The sequence below is a fragment of the Xiphophorus hellerii genome, chromosome 3 (genome assembly GCF_003331165.1).
Source record: "Xiphophorus hellerii strain 12219 chromosome 3, Xiphophorus_hellerii-4.1, whole genome shotgun sequence".
NCBI lineage: Eukaryota > Metazoa > Chordata > Actinopteri > Cyprinodontiformes > Poeciliidae > Xiphophorus > Xiphophorus hellerii.
The window spans coordinates 7,039,214-7,059,620 of NC_045674.1; the positions used below are offsets into that span (position 1 = coordinate 7,039,214).

At 35.9% G+C, this 20,407-nt stretch overlaps 1 non-coding gene across 1 annotated transcript; it reads right to left on the reverse strand.

Moving 5' to 3' along the window:
• Nucleotides 1-19,474: 19,474 nt before the first annotated feature.
• On the reverse strand, nucleotides 19,475-19,548 carry trnai-aau (transfer RNA isoleucine (anticodon AAU)). Its single transcript has one exon. It is a non-coding gene; the product is annotated as a tRNA-Ile (tRNA).
• Between the last annotated feature and the right edge of the window lie 859 nt (nucleotides 19,549-20,407).

Here is a 20,407-nt window from a genome sequence, read left to right on the forward strand (position 1 = left end):
GTTGGTTTTCAGTCATTTAATTATTCCTCATCGGTTTATCTGTGAACTCCAAAAACATTAAAACCCACAGAAACGATGATAAAGCCAGAGATAATCAGGATTTGATGATTTTTAGCTTCAGTGGAAACATGATGTGTTTTTAAATGACGTTATAATTTAAAGCCTGAATGGATTTATCGAAAAGGAAAACAGTGAGAGATTTCACTAAGCAGAGGAAAAGTTTCTCTGTTTGATCATCTTATGAGTCCAAAACGTGCTGGATCTGGGAACGCAGACGGCCTTTTGAAAATCTGAGCTATAGTTAAAGTAAAAATGTTCTTTATCAAAGAGAAACATGCATCCTGCTGTTTCATGTTCATTAAATTCAGCTCTGCTTTTTGATGTAGAAAAAATGCTCCCTAAAGTCCTTCACAGTTATTTCTTATCCAGTTAATTATCCAAATATTTTCATATTTTGTATTTAAAAAAAGAGACTTATTTAAAAGATTTTTTAACGTGTGGCATTAATCCAGATTAAATGCTTCCGGTTTTATGTAGGTTAAGTTTACCAAATTATTTCTATTTGCTAAATGTCAGAATAATTTAAACTTTTTTTCTTCTTCAGATTTACACGTTTACATGTATACGTCTGAAACAGAGCATTAAACACAAACTTTACATAATTAATAAAAGCAAAACAAAACCGAAACACAATAATAGCATAAAATGTGTTTTTAGAAACGACAACTACAAAATAAAATAAAATAAAAGCAAAAAATGCAAACAAAAAAAAGCTGGAGACTAAATATTACTTCTGTTAATTTTCTGATTAAACTGCTGCAACTAAACAAAGTCCTGCTAAATTTCTCATTAACTTGTGATATTTTAATATAATTTACAATTATTTTATCATTTTTATAACCTTAACCCATGACTTTTTATACAGTCTGTTTTAGTAATTATCAGATAAAATTATGTGTATTAGTGTCAATTAAAACATTTCACACTTTAATATGCCTTAAACATAACTGTAAGTTAGTAAATAAATGAACTAACTATGAAAATACAGATGTCTTTATTGAACCAACTGAGTTTTTTATATATATTTATAAGGTTTGAACTGGATGTTCAGATGTTTTCTGTTCACTCCTGATCTTAATAAATCTGACTGAGGTTCTGTTTACTGCAGCCAGTCAGACCCAAATACATAATTTAGCATTTGCTCTGCGGTTTTAAGCAAACATTACCAGAGTGAACTCGCTCTATTTTCAGCTGTGAATAATTACACATTTTGAGTCCTAAGTGTTTTCAGTAGCAGAGCTGTGTTGAGTCTAAATAAACCAGTGTGTGTGGGGTGTGTGTGTGTGTGTGTGTGTGTTTATGGTAATTTGTCACCCAGTGAGAATTACCACTGTGTTCATTTTTAGTTTTCCTGTAGAACATCAGCTTATTTACTCCCAGTTTTAGACATTTCTGTGTTTGTTTGAGGATTAAAACATTCTTTAATACAGGAGGGAAACAGGAGAAAGTCCAGCCTGTTGTTACTCAAACCCAGTGTGATTTGTTTTTTCTCCTGAATTAAATAGTGGCAAACGTATCAATGCTTTAATAGCTATATAAAAGTCCAATCTGCTGGGTTAATTTAGATAAAGAACTTCTTGATCTAATTTGGATAATTAACTGAGCTTAATGTACTGTTTCATTACTGGGATTAATTGAAATCTGTTATTAAAATGATTTTTTAAATTATTTGTAAAGTGCCTCAAGATAACATTTATTGTGAATTGGCATTAAAAGCAAACTGAATTTAATTGAAAAAGGACATTTACTACAAACAAAATGGTAAAATAGTACATTTTGAGGCATTAAAAATAAAATGTTACATTGATTCAAATCTGTTCCCACCTTTAACGTGACGTATGTAAATATTGCGCTATTTAACTGAAAAACGCATAATATGTTTGAACATAAAAATAAAACAGCAGTTTTTGACATTCGTAAGTTAATATTTTTTGACATTTTTCAACAGGAGTCTCGTTTATCTTCAGCTTCCTGGCAGACGACTGAAAAGTTTAAGTCAAAACTGTCAAATCTGAACTTGATCATCCACCTAAAACAATAAAAAGTAAATAAACATTAATCCCAGAGCATGGTGCTGCCACCACCATGTTTTTCTGTAGATATTGTCTCCTTTATGTTTTGTGTCAAACACATTTGAAATTGTGACGCAGAGGTTTAGTTTATTCGCAGATTTTCAGTTTTGGATATTTTCTCTCCAGCATTACTGCTCGGTTCAGACATACAGAGATAGATCTGCATGTAGCACACTAAAAGTACTTTCCAGACATTTCTGCAGCTCCTTCTTGTTGCTGTCAGCCCCTTGGCAGCCTCTCAAACCAGTTTCCATCTGGACTTTTCTACAGTTTTGGAGAAATGTCCAGTTTCCGTAATGTCCCTCTCATCCCGTTTCCTCTTCTGCTTGATGGCTGCCTTCACTATGCTGTGGTATATGTATATTTTTTTTAAATTGTGGATGTATTTCCCTTCCACTGACCAATACATTTGCCCAATCAGTTCCAATTGATCCTTCATAATCTCAAAGCTTAATGGAAATGAGCAAATGACATTAAAATTATGAATCGGATTATTTGTAATTGATGGCAGATGTGAACTAACGGCTGAAACTAAAGTAATAGTTAACATATTTTTCAAGGTTTCCCTAAACTACTTACATTTCTATAACATATTGTATAATATTATAATTATGCTGCCTTTGAAATCAATTCATAACCTTTGCACTTTTCCAGATTAGACGATCTCAAAAATGTGATTGTTGTGTAAATTGGTTTTAAAAAATACAACAATAAATCTTTAACTATGAGCTTCAGCAAACAGTCTACACAAAGTATACACAAAGCCTAATAAACAACATAACTTTACATTTACTAACAACATTACTGTGTTCGCCAGTTAAGAACCAGTCCATGCTGAATGTCCATCTCTATCCGCTCTGGTTCGCTTCCGGTTTGCTGCTATACCTCAAAAAAGGTATTTTCACTCAAATAAACCCACATCAATACTAAGAACATGACGCAAATATCTGACATATCTTAAAATACAACGTTGCAGACGGCTAGCCAACTTCTGGGTTGCCATGGCAACATGAAGACAAACGGCAGCTTAGCGTCCGTTACGCTAAAATGACAGGCAGAGCTGCAACAGGCTGGTTCCGATTCTGAGCTCTTTAATAGATGACTTACAAAACAACATTTAATTTACTTTTGGAAATGTTATGGTAAGTAAACATGCAAGTAGAAGCCGACATGCTATAAATAGCATCTAAGCTAGCTTTAGCTTTTTAGCTTTTTTCAGCGTTTACATGGATTTGTTTCACACTTGGAACATGTAGGTCAACATGCTATTGATAGCCTACATGCTACTATTAGTATTTGAGCTAGATTTAGCTTCTTAGCTAATTTTAGCTGTTACATAGATTTTTTTCACACTGCATGGTTAACATGCTATTGATAGCCTACATGCTATCATTTACCATTTTAGCTCATTTTAGCGGTTTTGCATATTGAACATAGTATACTACCTAGCATTTTTATTAGCATTTTTGTTTTGAATTTGAAAAATCCACTGCTTTGTGGTGATCTATTACATACCGTAGATTCTCAGTGAAACCCTTTTACGTTTGTTGTAATATGATACCTTTAAAAAAACCCTCAAGAGCAGGAAGGCTCCATTTCTCCTCGCCTCCTTTTTTCAAGGAGGCAGGAAAAGAAATCTGACATTTTACCAGGGGTGTGTCAGATACACAAAATCTACAGCGCATGCCTGCAGACTCACCATAAATACACTGATTAAGTCTGACATCTGAAATCCAACATTGCTTCAATCCATTTAGAAAAATAAAACATCACAGAGTAAAGCAGGTCAGCATGTCGGAGAGACTGTAATCCACCCCGACAACATAACTCAGACAGTGCATCTTTAAACCGGTGAACTTTTCCATGAACCCCAACCACATTCATCTACTCTTTGTTTGTTGCACATTTAGCCAACACTCTTCCTGATGCATGAGAGATGGCTTTCCATCAAGATGAAGGGTGTTTTTCCCACCAAACCCCTCCTCAACAAGCCAAAAGCAATACACAACGAGTCGCCTGCCGCTCTCTGGCCACCATTTCAGTTCCAGTCAAAGCCGCTGGAGAAAGGATTACAAATATCTGTAAGTGGGATGTGGGGCAGCTCTGTTCTGCTGTTTAAAGGAGCCATCAGCAGAGACGGAGCGTGATTCCTCCAGTGTCAGCAGGGAAAGTGCTGCGGACAGCTGGAAGTTCAACCAAGCGAGCGCTGGAATGGAGATTAGGCCAGAATGAGTCATGATGGGGGAAAATGTCAGATCATTAGGCTATTAGTGGAATCAAGTGGACCTTAACTTCTGCATGTTTCAGGAATATAAATAATGACAAATAAAAGCTGCCAAGTTTTTATTTTTTTGTAGCAAAAACCTTAAAATACTGATGGTAAAAGGGAAAATATCTTGGTAAGTAAGCCAGTAAAATCAATAATTTTAATATAGAACTAAATCCAAAAAAGGAACTGAAGTAGAGGTGCTGAAAAAAACTGAGAATCATAATTTATAGTTCAGGGAATTATGATTTGGTTTAAAATGTTAAGTTGTAAGTTTTTGCTGCTCCTATTTTGCATACACATCCACTCGACCACAAAAATTATTCAACTTTATTTAAGAAAAGGCCTGGTAGCTAAGCTAACGTAATACTGGTTATTTAAGTTACTGATGCACAAACCTATTATGGAACCTTATAGCATTGTTTTAAAAATATTCTGTCTTTTCCTCTTGTCAGAATCTCTAGACCATTTGAATAGAAAAACTGGTTTCTGAATCAAAATTATTTCTAGATCTAATCGAATCGTTAGACACTGAAAAATTAGCATGGCTACACTGAATATCTCCTCATTTGGGGTTAAATAAATTATTTTAAACATTCCAGTTTTTGGTACATTTCTTATTTTATCTGGAAATTTCATTGTAGTAGTATTTTAATGTACTTTATGTACTATAGATTTCACAACATCATATTTAATAGTAGTCTATTCTCATCATAATGCCATGTTTATGATACATCTAATTTTAATAACATTATGGGAGTACATTCCTTCATTAACCTGATTTTAACATTATTAGTCAATGGGCTCGTTGCACGTCATCTTCCGGGTTCGGGGATAAGCGGCTGGGTCACGACCCGTCCACTGAAAATGGCATTTTTTAATACTAGAGCTGTGTCCGAATTCAGGGTCTGCAGCCTTCGAAGGACGAATTTGTAGGCCGATTACGTCATAGCGTGGCGACAAGGCCTGTCCGAATTCGAAGACTCCTTCACATGCGTCCTTCCTTTCCCCAGAATGGGCTCTTTGCGACTGCCGCGCTGACGTCACAACAGCATGTGCAAATGCGGCTCTCTTTTTTCCGCTTTGAGTTACCATGACAGCTAGAAAAGACAAAGTAGTATTTCAGACGCAAATAAAACAATATTATGCACTTTGTTGTCTTCCTAATATAATGGGCTTTTAAGGTTTCATGGATTTCCAAGCGGTCCTGAATTAAGAAGACGTGGCTTGTAAATATTCGTCGCTACCAGTTAAAGCTAACGCCGCACAGCAAAGTTTACAGCCTTCACTTCACTCCGGATCAGCTTCTTCAGCCTAAAGAAGAAGGTAAAGGAGCTTCCTATGTTATTTCCATGGAATCACTTCTGTATTCAGCCTGAAAGAGAGTTTATGGGAACGAGAGAGCAGACCAGAGCCAGACAGCCGAGCTACTGATCCGCCTGTACACACTGCTGTAAACACCGTCCTGCTTCACAAGAAACATGCAAAACTAATAAAGCGAAATAACACGGAGACCTTAAGGAACACGGCCATATTTTTCTAAAAGCAACAACTGAACCTGAACCGTCAGCTGAACTAGAACTCCGACACCAGAGCTGCTCTACTGTTAAGCTATGGGCTTGTTGTTCCTCAGGCTTCAGAAGCAAAAAGCCTGAACCGTAAAATCCACCGTACCGACAATAAACACACGTAATATACTTGAAAACAAGGTAAAAAAAATTGTCCGTTAGAATGGATGAAAAATGTTTAGATACTTAAATAGCACATTTTTACAAGAAAAATGTCTAGCATAAGCTAAAGCTAATGTTAGCCACAAAGTTTAAAGAAAGTAAAACTCACTTTCGTATCTGTGCATAATGAGGCGAACATGTTAAAACCTTTCTCCAGCTTACTTGTCGGGGCTTCGGATCATGTACATTATTAACTGTTACCTTGGACAAGCCCTGCAAACACCCAGTGTAAAGAGCCTTTTTCAATAGATCGGAAACGGTTGAGCCGCTTTTCCCGAACGCGGAAGCTGAGGTGCAAAGAGCCATAAACATCAGGAAAATACCGTAGTATTCTTATCTAAACTTGCAGTGGATCTAGTAGAGTCACTGATTTAAACTTGTACTTTGTGTAAAGTCTCCAAAAACCTGAGAACAAATTGTTATGAGGCAACAGAGCTAACAACCAGGCAAACGTAGAGTTCTTATCTATTTATTTATTGATAAAGTCCCTTTTGCTCTTGTTTTCTTTTACATTATGAACACAAAAATAATTTACTCTGTTGAATCTCCAATCTCACTAAGTGAGATTTATATATATTACAAGTGAAACCAGATATTTCCTTATGTCTGACATTAAATAAAACGAATTCTTCTCTATTTTTGGTCAGTTAGTATTAACAAAATAATTTCTGTTGCTAAGTGAAAGAATAATGTTAGCACCTCCATCCTCTGTCCCCACAAATACGTACATAATTCAATAAAAGTGCAATAGGAATTGTGATTTGCTCATTTCTCTACAATTATGGTGCCTGCCCAGAGCTGTAAAATTTACTGAGATTGGAGAAAAGTCTGTTGATTTGCTGGAAAAACAGCCGAGTCAAACGGAGCTTTGTTTGCAGGATTAGAAATGGGAACATACTGGCTTCCTTGTCTCGAGCCAGAAGAATGCTGGCGCAAAAAACAAAACAAAACAAAACAAAAACAAGAAACCCTGAAAGGAGAGAAAAAGGCATCCATTAAAAATAGAGAATCTTAAAATTACTGAAGCAGAAAATGTAACAAAATTTAATTTGAAGTAAATAGAAAGTAAAAACAAGAACATTTATTATTTAAAAACATGAGAGGATTTTTTAAAAATACATGAACCAGAGACTGTTTTGTTTTATTAATTTGTAATGATGAAAAACTGTGTTGTTACAATCTGGCTTGACGAAGCTTTAAGCAAAACAACAGAGGGCTCATTATGACCCCAATATATAAAAACAGGAATTCTCTTCCAGCTGCTCTGTAGTCACAGATATCAAGTCATAATGATGTGACATTTTCAGCTCCTGTGATCAAAACAAGCCTCTGTTTGATGCTCATGGCGTTTCCTCATTCACAAAGAGAACAATAGATCCAGAGCGTGACCTGTCTGCTCCACTGTGACTGAATAACAAGCAGCTCTGACTGCCTAACTAATAAAATAATAATAGGAGAAAGTTTTTATGAGCGTTAATCCCAGTTACAACCACATAGTAAAATTTACGAGCATTTTGTCACCTGTTGGGCAACAGACAGGTGCATTAGGGCCATTGTAGGTAAAAGCAAAGCAGGAAATTGCTGCTAAAAACTTTTAAAAAATGTTTTAATTAATCTCAAGAATTTTATAGAAAAAACTTGGAATTTGGAAAGTCTAATTGTCTAATTCAATTAGACTTTTGAATTTTAGACTTTCAAAAGTCTAAAATTTTTAGAATTTTTAAAATTCCTAAAACGCCATCGTATTGTTTGCATATTCTGAAAACATTTTGGACTGTATTAAGTACTTTCAAATCTTTTAGAGACATGACTTCGTAGCACCACTCAGTTTAAATCTTCGGTTTTTTTTCTGAAATTATTTGCTGAAAACATACAGTACATGATAAAAGCACTTCGAATGCTGGCGGTCCGTCAGACTCCTGAGACAGCTCTCTGGCTTGCAGCGTTGTTAAATCTACACGCGTCCAGATGAAGGAAATACTGTATGTCACCGGCTTAATGGACTGGAATGTTAATTGAGGCATTTGTCATGATGTTGAATCAAAGCCTTTCCGAAGCCGGCTGCCCCGACCCGCCCGGCGCTGCCAGGACTCCCTGCAGCAATGCTGGTTGGTCGGTTCAGCAAAGAATCTGTTTCAACAACCTGCCTGAATGCAGCGACCTTTGGATTTAAATGAAAAATGAAAAGCAACTCGAGATAACTAATGGAAAGTAAGGCACGTCTTTCCTGTTACAGTGACAGACAAACACAAAGTGATGGATTTGACAGAGGAATTTGGCCAGGGAACGACATCCAGCTGTGCCAAGCAGGTAGCCAGGTCATAAATCAAGGCATTGCAGACTCAAATGAACTCAGAGCTTGTAGAAATGAAGACCACATGAAGTTCGAGAGATGAAATCATCTATTTATTGATTCCAGTAACGCTGAATGTTTTCTTTTAAAATTCACATCCATTTATCCCATCGCTGCAATGCTGTTTAACGCGTCCCTCTGTGCAAAAGTTCAGCATGCCCCCAGGTCATTTAGAAACTATCTGTTGCCTAATGCCTCAAAAACAGGCAACAAAATGCTCGTAAATGTTACTGTGTGGTTGTAACTGGGGTTAACGCTCATAAAAGCTTTCTCCTGTTATTATTTTTATTGGTTAGGCAGTCAGAGCTGCTTGTTATTCAGTCACAGTCGAGCAGATATGTCACGCTCTGGATCTGTTCTCTTTGTGAATGAGGAAAAACAGCATGCATCAATCAGAGGCCTGATTGATCACAGGAGCTGAAAAAGTCACATCAATTTACAAAACTTGAACATTTTTGACTCGAAACCTTTTTTCAAGAAAATTTATGAGATTAATCTAAAAATTTCTGATGTTTTTTCAAGCAAATTTTCTACGTATCTAACGCAAAAATGTCTGCGTTCTAGAAGTTTGTTTCTACAATATTTCTAAGATTATTCTCAAAATTTCTGAGTTCTTTCTAGCAGAGTTTCGACTTTCCAAACTTCAAAAGTTTGGTTGTTGTTTCTGGAAAATGTAGGAGATTATTCTAAACATTTCTGAGGTTTTAACAATCTTAAAATTTCTGAGTCTCTTCGAGAAAATTTTTTACTTTTCAAGCTCAGATATTTCCAAGGATTTTCTAGAAATTTTCTGGGATTATTCGCAAAACTTCTGAGGTTTTTCTAGAAATGTCTACATTTTTCAAACTCAAAACACTCCATTTTTTTCTGGAAAATTTCTGAGATTCAAGAGTTTTTTTAGCTAAAAAAAAATTCCCTGTTGTTTATCAGATTTGCTGAAACAGGAAAATGTCTAAAACAATCTGAGTTTCCATTAAACATATAATTGTGGAAATTTAAGTAATAGAAATGAATCCACTTCATACCAATTTGGAAAAAATTATTATTTTCTTTGATAAATAAAGTTTTTGCTCTGAGGTGATTTCTCAGCTGTATCAAAATAGATGTATTTTGCAAAACTGCAATGGAAACAGGTTTTTTTTGCATCACATAAGTCATGTGATCAACAACCAGCTGTTACTACTGGCTGAAATGTCGAAGAAGATGACAGTAAGGAGATGAGAGTTCATGTCGCAGCTCGTTTTCTAATGCTTGCACAAACTTATCCATGTGCGATTTTAATTGTTTTTCTTATTTAATAGAAACACCGCAATTGCAAAATTGTGGGTTTTTTTTTACATTAGTGGAATATTGACAAATTTTGTGTACATTTGTAATGGAAATGCAGCTACAGTCACCATGTTACTATTAATAACAACCACCTAAAGAGATGTTTGCAGAGTGGCTTATCAATACTGAATCCCAGCAAAAAGCTTCAGAGTTTCAAATATGTTTAATATGACGTTTGAATGTTCTTCCTGAACATTTGTGGCTTCTCTCCAGTCCATAAAGCACGTAAGTTAGATTAATTGGCCAATCGGAAACTCCAATCTGCCCTTAGGTGTGAATGGAGGCCCAAACCCCAAACAAAATCAAACAAGTATGGAAAAAATTTACGTAATTTTTCTGAATAGAGTCAGGAAAAGCAGGCAAATGTTTTCCTGATTAAATATAAATTAAATCTGAAAATCGCCTGGAGATGAAAATCATTGTAAATTAGCACCATTTAAAAAGTGGTCAAAATGAAGTTAAAAGTAATTTAAGCCACTTAGTTAAACTCCAACAAAAATACAGTCATGATATTATCTAATTGTGAACATTTATCTGTTTGACTGCAGGACAAATGATGAAGTGAGACACTAAAACGAGGAGGTGAGGCTGAGGGTGGCTCGCTGAACACAATCAGATAAGTGAAAACACGTTTGGATCAGCAACAGTGAGCAGCCGAGATCATTAGCAATTAAAAGAAAGCTAAAAAGAAAATAAATTAACTCTGGATCACTGATGGATTAAAGTTCGACCAAAATGAACTCCTGACCAAATTATTATTATGATTTCATTAATAGTTTGGTTGTTTCTGTCCAAGATTCTCTTCTATGTGTAACAATAGTGATGAAAATTCACATTTTGCACATTTCTGTACTTCCTTTTGAGTCTCTACTTTGTCAACAGAATGAGTCCTTTCACAGACATTCCAAATGTAACAAATCACCAGGCACTGTCTGTTACCTAGCAACCCCAGCCAAGCCCAGCCCGTTACCTAGCAACCTAGGCAGAGTTCCAGCACATTTGGGCCCTGTTTACATGACAAAAATGCAACAAAAATTTACCCTTTTCCCCATTTCTATTAACAAATTTACATGAAGACGTTCTAATTACAATCTCTGTTTACGCAGCATTTCAGTACACATCTAAAAGTTGTAATGCCCTCGCCACGCCACTAGTCAGTGTTCTTTGAAACTAAGTGTGCGTGTGTTAAAAACAAATTACAGTACAAACGCAACAAAACTCTTCCATTTTCACCAGAAATTGTTGTTGTGTGAACAGGGCCTTGTTGGTCAGCTGCTTTTACTGCTGTATTTACTGTATAATGGTTGTTATAAAACACAAGAGTTTTGTTGTTGACTTACCATCCAGAAACCACCTGCTGCATTCTTGTTGTTTGTGCAGGAGGCTCTACTTCTGCTTTTCAGTGATCTATGGTTGTGTAATTATAAACGTTGAGTTGGGAGGAGTGGCCAGCAGCAGCTTATTTCAATTTATTTAATAATAATTAGGATAATTAATTGTAATTAAGTAAAGAGAATAATAATAGTAGTAATAAGATGAGGCATTAAAACGAAAAACAAATCAATTAAGAGGAATGTGGAACCGTGAATATGCAGTAGTGTAGATTACCAAAGAAATCTAAAGATAGAAACAGGAGTAATTTTAATAATCCTGAAAAGTTTTAGTGATTTGATATCAGACAGTGAAGAAAAAGAAAGGCCTAGGTCCCTATATATACATATATAATATGTAGGTTTAGGTTTTAACTATTGAATTGATCAGATCAAAGTTGTTGTTTTGCTCCATCTGGCTGCATGATTGATGCTACTGTCTCCTTTACTGAATAAGCTCTTCTGAATAAAATGAGGCTCATGAGTCAAAGTGTTAGAATGACACTTTCATGAAAAATGTATTATTCTCAAAACAAAGAAAAAAACGGATTATGAAAATGCACCTTTTTCTCCCACTCACTGAAACCTTTCTCTCCACCTGAAAAGCAAAAACCTAAGACTTTTAAATAATTCAAACATTTTCTGTTCTGCACATTGTGTTAGAAATGTATGAAAAATCTCTCTTTTCTTTGTGACGTGAGCAATAAAAACTAAAATTGAGAAAACATTTATGTTAATCGGAATAAATAAAAATGGTAATGTGAAAAAAAAAACTATAACTAACTAGAACTATATTGTGTGAAATTAGAGCTATAACATCCTTCGTTTTTGTGCTTTTGAATCGATTTACTAGCCGTTCAGACTGATGTGAAATTGATTTATGTTTTTCCCCCAACACAAGCAGTTTACGTCAGCTGTTGGCAAATTACGGCACTCCCCCTAGTGGCACAACGTCCACAAAATGGCGGCAGCAAAATTCCGTTGGTTGTTGAACATGAATAAATTTTTTTGAAAATGTTAAATTCTGCTGGGTATTCATTACGCATAATAACAACACGATGCATCTAAAATTACTATTGTAACTAATAAAAACTAAGCTGAAACTAAACAATATTTAACTAACAAAAACATTCTAAAAATGAATTAAAACTAACTGAATTAGACAAAAAGTCACAACAAAACTAAACTAAACACTGAAAAAAGACAAAATCTTACCAAATATTTTGTTCTAGTTTCTAGTGTCTCAGTTCACTTGAACAAAATTAACTTTTCGGCAAATATGTGAGCTTGTTTTGAGTTAATTAATTAATAATGATAAAAACGTATAGTTCACTTATAACATGACATTTTTTTCCATGTTATAAGTGAAATAATCTGAACAAGTATTTTTCAAATAAATAAGAATTATTGACTCAAAACAAGCTCATATATGTTGCTGAAAACTTACTTGTTAGTTAGTTTTGTTTCATTTCAAGTGTACTAAGATATTAGCACTAAAAAATTAGACCTGAAATACTTGGTAAGATTTTGTGTTTTTGCCATGATGACTGAGTTTTTGTCCCAGTTTTTAGTGCAAATATCTTCGTTCACTTGAAATAAGACAGAACTAACTTACAAGTAATTTTTTTTAGCAAGATATAGGAGCTTGTATTAAGTTAATAATCCTTAATATTGATAAAAAAGTTTTAGTTTCAGTGGCAGATTCTTTCACTTAAAATGTTGGAAAATTGTCTTGTTAAATACTAAATATTCTGGAATTAGTACTATTTTATTAATCTTAAGAAATTACTGACTTAAAACAAGATCCTTTATCTTGCTGAAATGTTACTTGTAAGTCAGTTGTGTTTTATTTCAAACGTATTAACATATTTCCACCAGAATAGAATAAAAACACTTGGTAGGATTTTGCGTTTTTGCAGTGTAATAAAAAAATCCAAGACTATTGTAACCCAACTGCAGAGACTGTTAGGTCACCTCTTATTAGCATGCAGCGCTCGATCCTCTCCTGTCCCCTGCAATCGCCTTTATGACAAGCACATCAATTATTGAGCCATTAATTATTGGCCGGAACAGATGTCAGTCAAGTGAGACGGACACTTTGACCCTGATGGAAAACACAAAGCTATAAACACACGCAGACTGAGTCTGGCCATGGGCGCTTGTGTCTGAACGCAAGAGGAGGTTATAAATTTTGAGGACAGGGAAACCAGGTAGAAGCAGAGCTTCCCTGACAATTACTGCTAATATTTCAGATAGTATATGCACTTATCCTGCTGCAATTCAGCTCAAGAAAGCACAAAGCAACCCGGTAGGAGACATTAGCACTTTTAATTTGGGCCATATGGTGGGAAGATGTGAGTAAAGGAGCCGGGAGAAGTGAGTGAATGACTACTGCTACATCGCAATTTTTTATTATAACCTTTGTGGAGCCCTGCAGAGTGAAAAGTTTCGGATCAGGTTTATTAAACATTATTTCAGGCTCTTCGACTTGCAGAGAGCCGTACCAACAGTTCTGGGTTTTATTTGCTCTGCGGCTATTAAGTGTCCAACTGTTACATAAGGTGGACAGGAAAATATAATCTATAGTCTGAGACAGAAAGAAGCTTCAGCAATTTTTTTCTTTTAATATACAGTGTTGTGAAAAAATAATTGCCCCCTTAAAGATTTATTATGTACTGGACGTCAAAAAGATTTTGAACAAACACAAAATGCTGATTTCATTTGATTATATAATTTGGTAAAATATATATCCAAAAAACCTTTTCACGTGTGAAAAAGATCTGAAAACTGAGTTTAATTTTATTAGCCTCATTAAGATACCCCTCGAACAGAACTGAAAAGCATGATTGACAGCGCTAAGCCCCGCCTCCTGGCTCTGATTGGTTGTTTGTAGTTAGCACTGGGAGAAGGCAGATAATCTTGATTTTCTATTTTTTTCCAGATTATCTCTATTATGTTATACTGTCACAACATATAGACCAATAGTTCCCAAAGATTTTTCTTCTTCTGATTTTAACTTCCATTCCCTCATTCTCCGGTTTTTCCACTCTTTATCCCCTTTATCTATCAAATCTTGCGATAGTTTTAATATAATGTCAGCGATTCTCGCGAGACTACCGAACAGCCAATCGCTGTTCAGTATCAGGGTTACATGCTCTACCGCAGCGTATCTGCTAGCTATATTAGCTGGAGCGGGGAGGTATGAAAGGTTAGGACGCGTTGGGAGGAGCAGAGCTGCAGGTCAGTTGAGCTGCAGATGCATATTATAATATTATATTATATTATATGCATATTGACTGAAAATTATTGTTTGGAAATTATTTATAGTGCAAAGAGTGCCATTTATTGATTTTGTGTGCACATTAGAATGATTTGATTATCTATTTATTGAAAAAAATGGTCCTGTTTTATTATTCAGGCCAGGTTTGATGGTGAGCTGAAGGTCCAGGCCGATTGCATCTGTTGGTGTGCGAAGACTTCTGCTTCTCCTGCCAGGCTGGTAGGAAGCTCCTTGCAGCCAACAAACAATTTTGTCCCCACTCTGAGCTGTCAGCCCATGACCTGCACTTCACCAAGCACTTTATGATTAACTTGCTTGGGACCGGCTCTAACCAACCCCAGTTTGGGGTGGATGAACTGAAGGGTGTGGGTTCATTAATTATGGAACTGTGGGATTGATTAATTTTGTTCCTTTTTTGTTTGTTGTTTTGGGTTTTTTTCTCTTTTGCACATTTTATATGGCCATTTGGATGTTTTCACTGATGTTGTAAATATGTTTATAATTTTTGTTACTATACATACAAGGCACTCGCAACTGCAACCTTCTAGTCTCTGTCTGCTCCTTCATGAGTCGCATCTATCTTCTGAGAAAATGAGCCCTTTGACCTTATTGGTCACAATCCATTTACATTGATTTAAAATATAGTATACTGTTATCTTTACAGATATGCTACATGTAACTGTTTTTTTGGGGGGGTGTTTATCCATACTGCTTCCCGCACGGCGCCCACCTCCCCGGCAATGGCATGACCCACACTGATATAGACAGTTTTAACAAATATATTAAAACATGTTTTTATGAAAGTTGCGTACTGTTGCTTTAAAGCTGGGTTATGTAACTTTTATTAAAAAATATGTTCCTTTAAACTGCTGCTGCGCAAGTTACTCAACAGGGTGTTGCTGGGTAACCAAAAGTTACTTCACAAGTTGTTGCTAGGTAACCAAAGAGCAAGTGAGTTAGTTGATCCCACCAATCTTGTTGAGCGGCTGAAGTTTGTCTTGTGCGGTTCTGGATTGGAGTTCAGTGACATTATTGAATATTCTATCAGATGTATTAACTATTGATATTGATCACATGTCTATTGAGATATATGTTGTTATTGATCAGCCCTGTTAGTGACCATAGGCATTTCTTATGTGAAAAACTAAAAAAAAAAAAAACTGCAGCAAGATGTAGGAGCTCATTTTAAGTCAATAATTCATTAATATTTATGGAAAAGTACTAGTTTTAGTGGCAGATTATTTCATTTATAACATGGGAACAATGTCTTGTTAAATAATCTGCTGATGAAACTAGGACTTTTTCATCAATATGAAGGAATTATTGACTTAAAACAGGCTCCTACAGCTTGCTGAAAAGTAACTTGTTAGTTAGCTTTGCCTTATTTCCAATGTACTAAGATATTTGCACTAGAAACTTGGTAAGATCTTGTTTTTTCAGTGTAGATGTGTCAAAATATAAAACTGCACTGAGCTTTCATTTTTATATTCCTTTTTTTTCACCTCTAATTACCAGACCTGACGTGTCAAAATCAAGTTTGACACTGACCCATTCAGTCAGTGAATGAATGGGTCACTGACTGACCCATTCAAGAAAGTCAAGAAAGCTTTTACCAGCGATTTAAACCACGACACCAGAGCAATCCCTTTCACACCACTCCATTTATTAAGCAGGTCCATCTGTGAAAAGTAATCATTGGAAAATGTTTGGATAAAGATAAGACCTTGGTTTTAAAATACTTCTTCCTGTCACCATCTATCTGCTGTGAACTTCAGCTTATCAAAACAGTTTATATCCACACTTGTTGGGATGAGAGCGAAAACCTTTTTTCCACTTAGAAAGCCTGAAGTTGTTTCTCTGTATTCTGGTTTTAAGAATCCATTCCAGTAAGTGGTGCAATTATTTACTGTCATAACACCTAAAACAAATCTGTGGCCACTATCCAACACTGATTGATATGAAGCCCTGAGTTTGGTAATAAAAACACAGAGCTCGAAGTCAAGCGAAATAGACTGTATTGATCATGGTCCCAGTGGCTCTTGGTGATACAACTCCTGGTTTGTTTCTTCTGTTTTTCTCCATTTGGGAGTCGGTTTCTAAGATTTTCAACCTCAAGTCAAAAACAAAGTGTTATTTTAAGAATAAATACCCAGGTATTTATGGTACGCCCAAAGATATGGTTCAACATTTACAAAAATAAACCTATTTTTTTGGTGATAATGTACAAAATGTGCATTTTATGCCGGTCTCAATTGCTTCTAAAAACAGTGTTTTTAGAAGCAATCTTCTTTTGCCCCAAAAAATCTTATTTTGCCCCCCAAAAAAGACAGCTTTTTTTGGGGACAAAATATTAAGGCTTTTTGGTGTCTGGAAAATGAAATGTTTCAAAAACCTCCAGAATGTGACGTCACAACTGACAGGCACTGCTCCGTTACCTAGCAACCCCAGCCAAGACCAGCCCCGTTACCTAGCAACCCCAGGGAGCCCAGCATTCCAAAGTTAGATTTTGTTTTTGTATTCATTTATTGTATCTATTTATATAATTTTGTACATTTTTTTACAGCACTGTTTCAATGACTAGAATAACTGAATTTTAATCTGTCTATGATATTTTATTAGAATACACTGGATCTCTTTGTCTTGCGGATCTGAGCCTTGAGACTGCTTTTATTATAAATTGAATATATACACTGTTGTAGAAACTAAGTGCAACATTAGAAGAATGGGCGGCACCGGTTCAGTTCCTTTAGGTCAAAAGTGTTTAAAGTTAACCATCAGCAGACCAGCTGGTTCACTTTTGAATGACTCACAATATGACTAAGCTAAATAAATTACTTAGATTTACTTCACTGTCCCATAGATAGAGGGAAAGTAGAGTAAATAGAGAATCAAACAATGGATTCAGTTTCTGTGGCCCTATAGCACATCAACATGTGTTATAAAACATCATTAGTATATGTTCCCATAATAAAATAGAAAACCACAGAGCAGTAATACATATTTGTAACATTCCCAAGGCAACTCTGGCATTAAAGTGGCTGTTTTACAGGTTTCTGTAAGCAGTAACATGACGTGTTTTCATAAAGCTTTGATTTAATGTAGTCATTGCTGTGGTGTGTTAACACTGTGGTTATCAGATATCACTTAGCTCAAACACAATGCTAATGATGCTGCCAGGACTTTAATTACATTTGTGCACCACTGCAGCCATGTGAAAGTCCTGCTCTGACTCATTGTTCCTCACACAGAGAGCAGCAGCTCGACAGAAAGGAGAAAAGCAGTCGGCCTCTTCACAGTTATCCATTAATAGACAGAAATGTCATGAGACGGGTCATATCAAAGCCACGACTTGCTGCCTGCGTTTGATGTGTTGACGTAGAGCACAAGGTTGGACCTCCTGAAAGTCACGGCCGCTCTAATCTCCGTAGCCGGTGGCGTGCGTCACCTGTCCTGGCTGTCACAGGTAACCCTGGGACCTCGCCGTGATGACAGCCTCATCACAGATAACTGAGAATATATCCGTTACGTCCGCCATGGTGTTATGATGTGCAGCGTTCCGGTGATGACCGGGGCTCCCTGCAGCAGCGCTTCAACTCCTCATCTTCAGGCTGGGTAATTTCTTTCCTTTTTTGCTTCATCCAAATCTACCTGCAGGCTAAAGAGGAAGCAGTTGCCACAGCGACGAACCGCAGCCGCGTCACTTCATGAGTTCATAAGGTTTATCACAGTGTGTATGATGCCTATTGAAATCCACAGAGCTCCTCTTTGTCACCCACTCAGGTTGTACAGGTGTTATATTTCCAGGAGAATCGAGTCTAAAGGTTCTCATATATTTTACCGTAAATTTCAGAATGCAAGATTTTAGCAGGTCTAACAGAAAATTTAAATTACTAATAGTATCATTTAATTTAAACATGTATTTTTGTTGGTGTCATCTTAAACTTAACCTTTTTTAAATCTGTAATCACAGTTAAAGGTGCAGTATGCAACTTTTTAAAAAATATGTTTTCTACATATTTTTAAAATGTGTTTCCATGTTGTGACAGTATAATATAAGCAGATAATCTGTGAAAAGATTGATTTCTTCCACCTCCTGTCTGAGCTACTATTGCCGTCTGAAGAAATTCACCGCTCCTCAACAATAACAACCAATCTGAGTCAGGTGGAGGGTGTTAGCGCTGTCAATCAATTCATGTACCTGCTGCTAAATATTCTAATGGCGGAGAAACAACTTACCGTTTCACGAAAACTGTTTATCTGTCATCGGAGGTCGTGCTAATTAGCTTGAGATTTCATGAGAGGCTGTGCTAGCTGTATCGTAAGCGCGGAAGGTGGAAAGGGGATGAGCAGCGCCACACAGAGGGTAATTGACAGCGCTAAGATCCGCCTCCTGGCTGTGATTTGTTGTTTCTGGATAGTACTGGGAGAAGACAGAAGAGCTTAATTTTTAAAAAACAGATTATCTGTCTCATACCATACAATAACAATATAGATACAGTTTCAACAAATATGTTCAAAAATATTTTTGATAAAAGTTGCATACTGCAACTTTGGTTTGTGGGGTGTATTGATTTATTTATTTAGGATGGTTTGGATGATCATTTTAAACCCACTTTATTTACATTTGGTCAGGTTATTTTTATCTGATATTAATTTAATGATTGGAAATATTTACTTTTTAATTAAGTAATGGAAGATTGAATAATTTTAGTTATTATTCTGATTATTAATAGATTAATCTGATAAAAGAATTTGGTGGATTGTACAGATTTTTTATTTAATCATTTAAGCCTTTTATATACAAGAGTAAAAAATAAACAATGAAAATAACCAATTCAGTTCCTTTTTTAGATAATGTTTATTATTGGCTTAACTACTGTGAGTGTGGTGTTCTTTCAACAAATTGCCTTTTTTGAATCTGTATATTCCAGTTAATGATCAATCAATTACTAAATTAAATGATTATTTCAGTAATCGCTTAAGTGTTGATTTTCTGAAGAGTTTAGGTTTCAATTGGCCAGTACGGGGATTAAACCCATGACCTTGGCGTTATTAGCACCACACTCTGACCAGCTGAGCTAACCGGCCATATGTAATGTTGAGTTTTCATCGATGTAAGAAAAACTTACATGATCTTAGCACAATGAAGATTTAAGAAAAGAGCTCATATTCTAAAGTTTTTCAAAATCAATATGCATAATGGTTTAATTTAAATTCTTCTGCTATATTTAATCCCAATTATTCCGATTAATTGTTTCAGCCTTGGATAAAGTCTTCTTTCACAGCACCACAGTAGAATTTCAAAGCTAAATGATGGTCAATAGGTATTGCACTTAATATTTCCAAAATGTTTGACTTAAACTTCAGATGTGTCATTTAGAGACAGGGGCTGACATACCACAAGTGATAATGGTTTACTTATGGTCCACTGCTGCCCTCACCTGGAATGTGGGTTGAAACTCATTTAGTGAAATTAAGAATCAGTTCTACACTGTACACATCTTATTTGAATCAACAGAAATGGTTATAGTTAATCAAATATCTGATTTAAACAATTCCGTTATGATCTGATGTGAATGGGGTCGTTTCTTTCTCTTTCCATCTGTTCCCAGTTCTCTGCTTGATTTCTGGTCACTCATCGTCCTATAAACAAAGGCCTCCTGCATCTACTTTCTGTCTTGCAGCTTAATCCACTCTGAAAGAACTGCTTAAACCTCGAAGACTTCCAGGTGTTCTTTGCTAAACCTGACCTGCCTTCCTATGCTGAAGACGACGTCTTTATGCTCCCCTCAGCCCGGACCGAGGAAACCGATTCCTGACCGTATCTCTGCACATAAACATTGTCTGGAATCTGTCTATTTCAATAAATCTTGACCAGGGGTTTCCAAACTTTTTGTTGAGATAGTCCCCCAAAACTCATTGGTTTCTGGCTGGGGTTAATGTTACA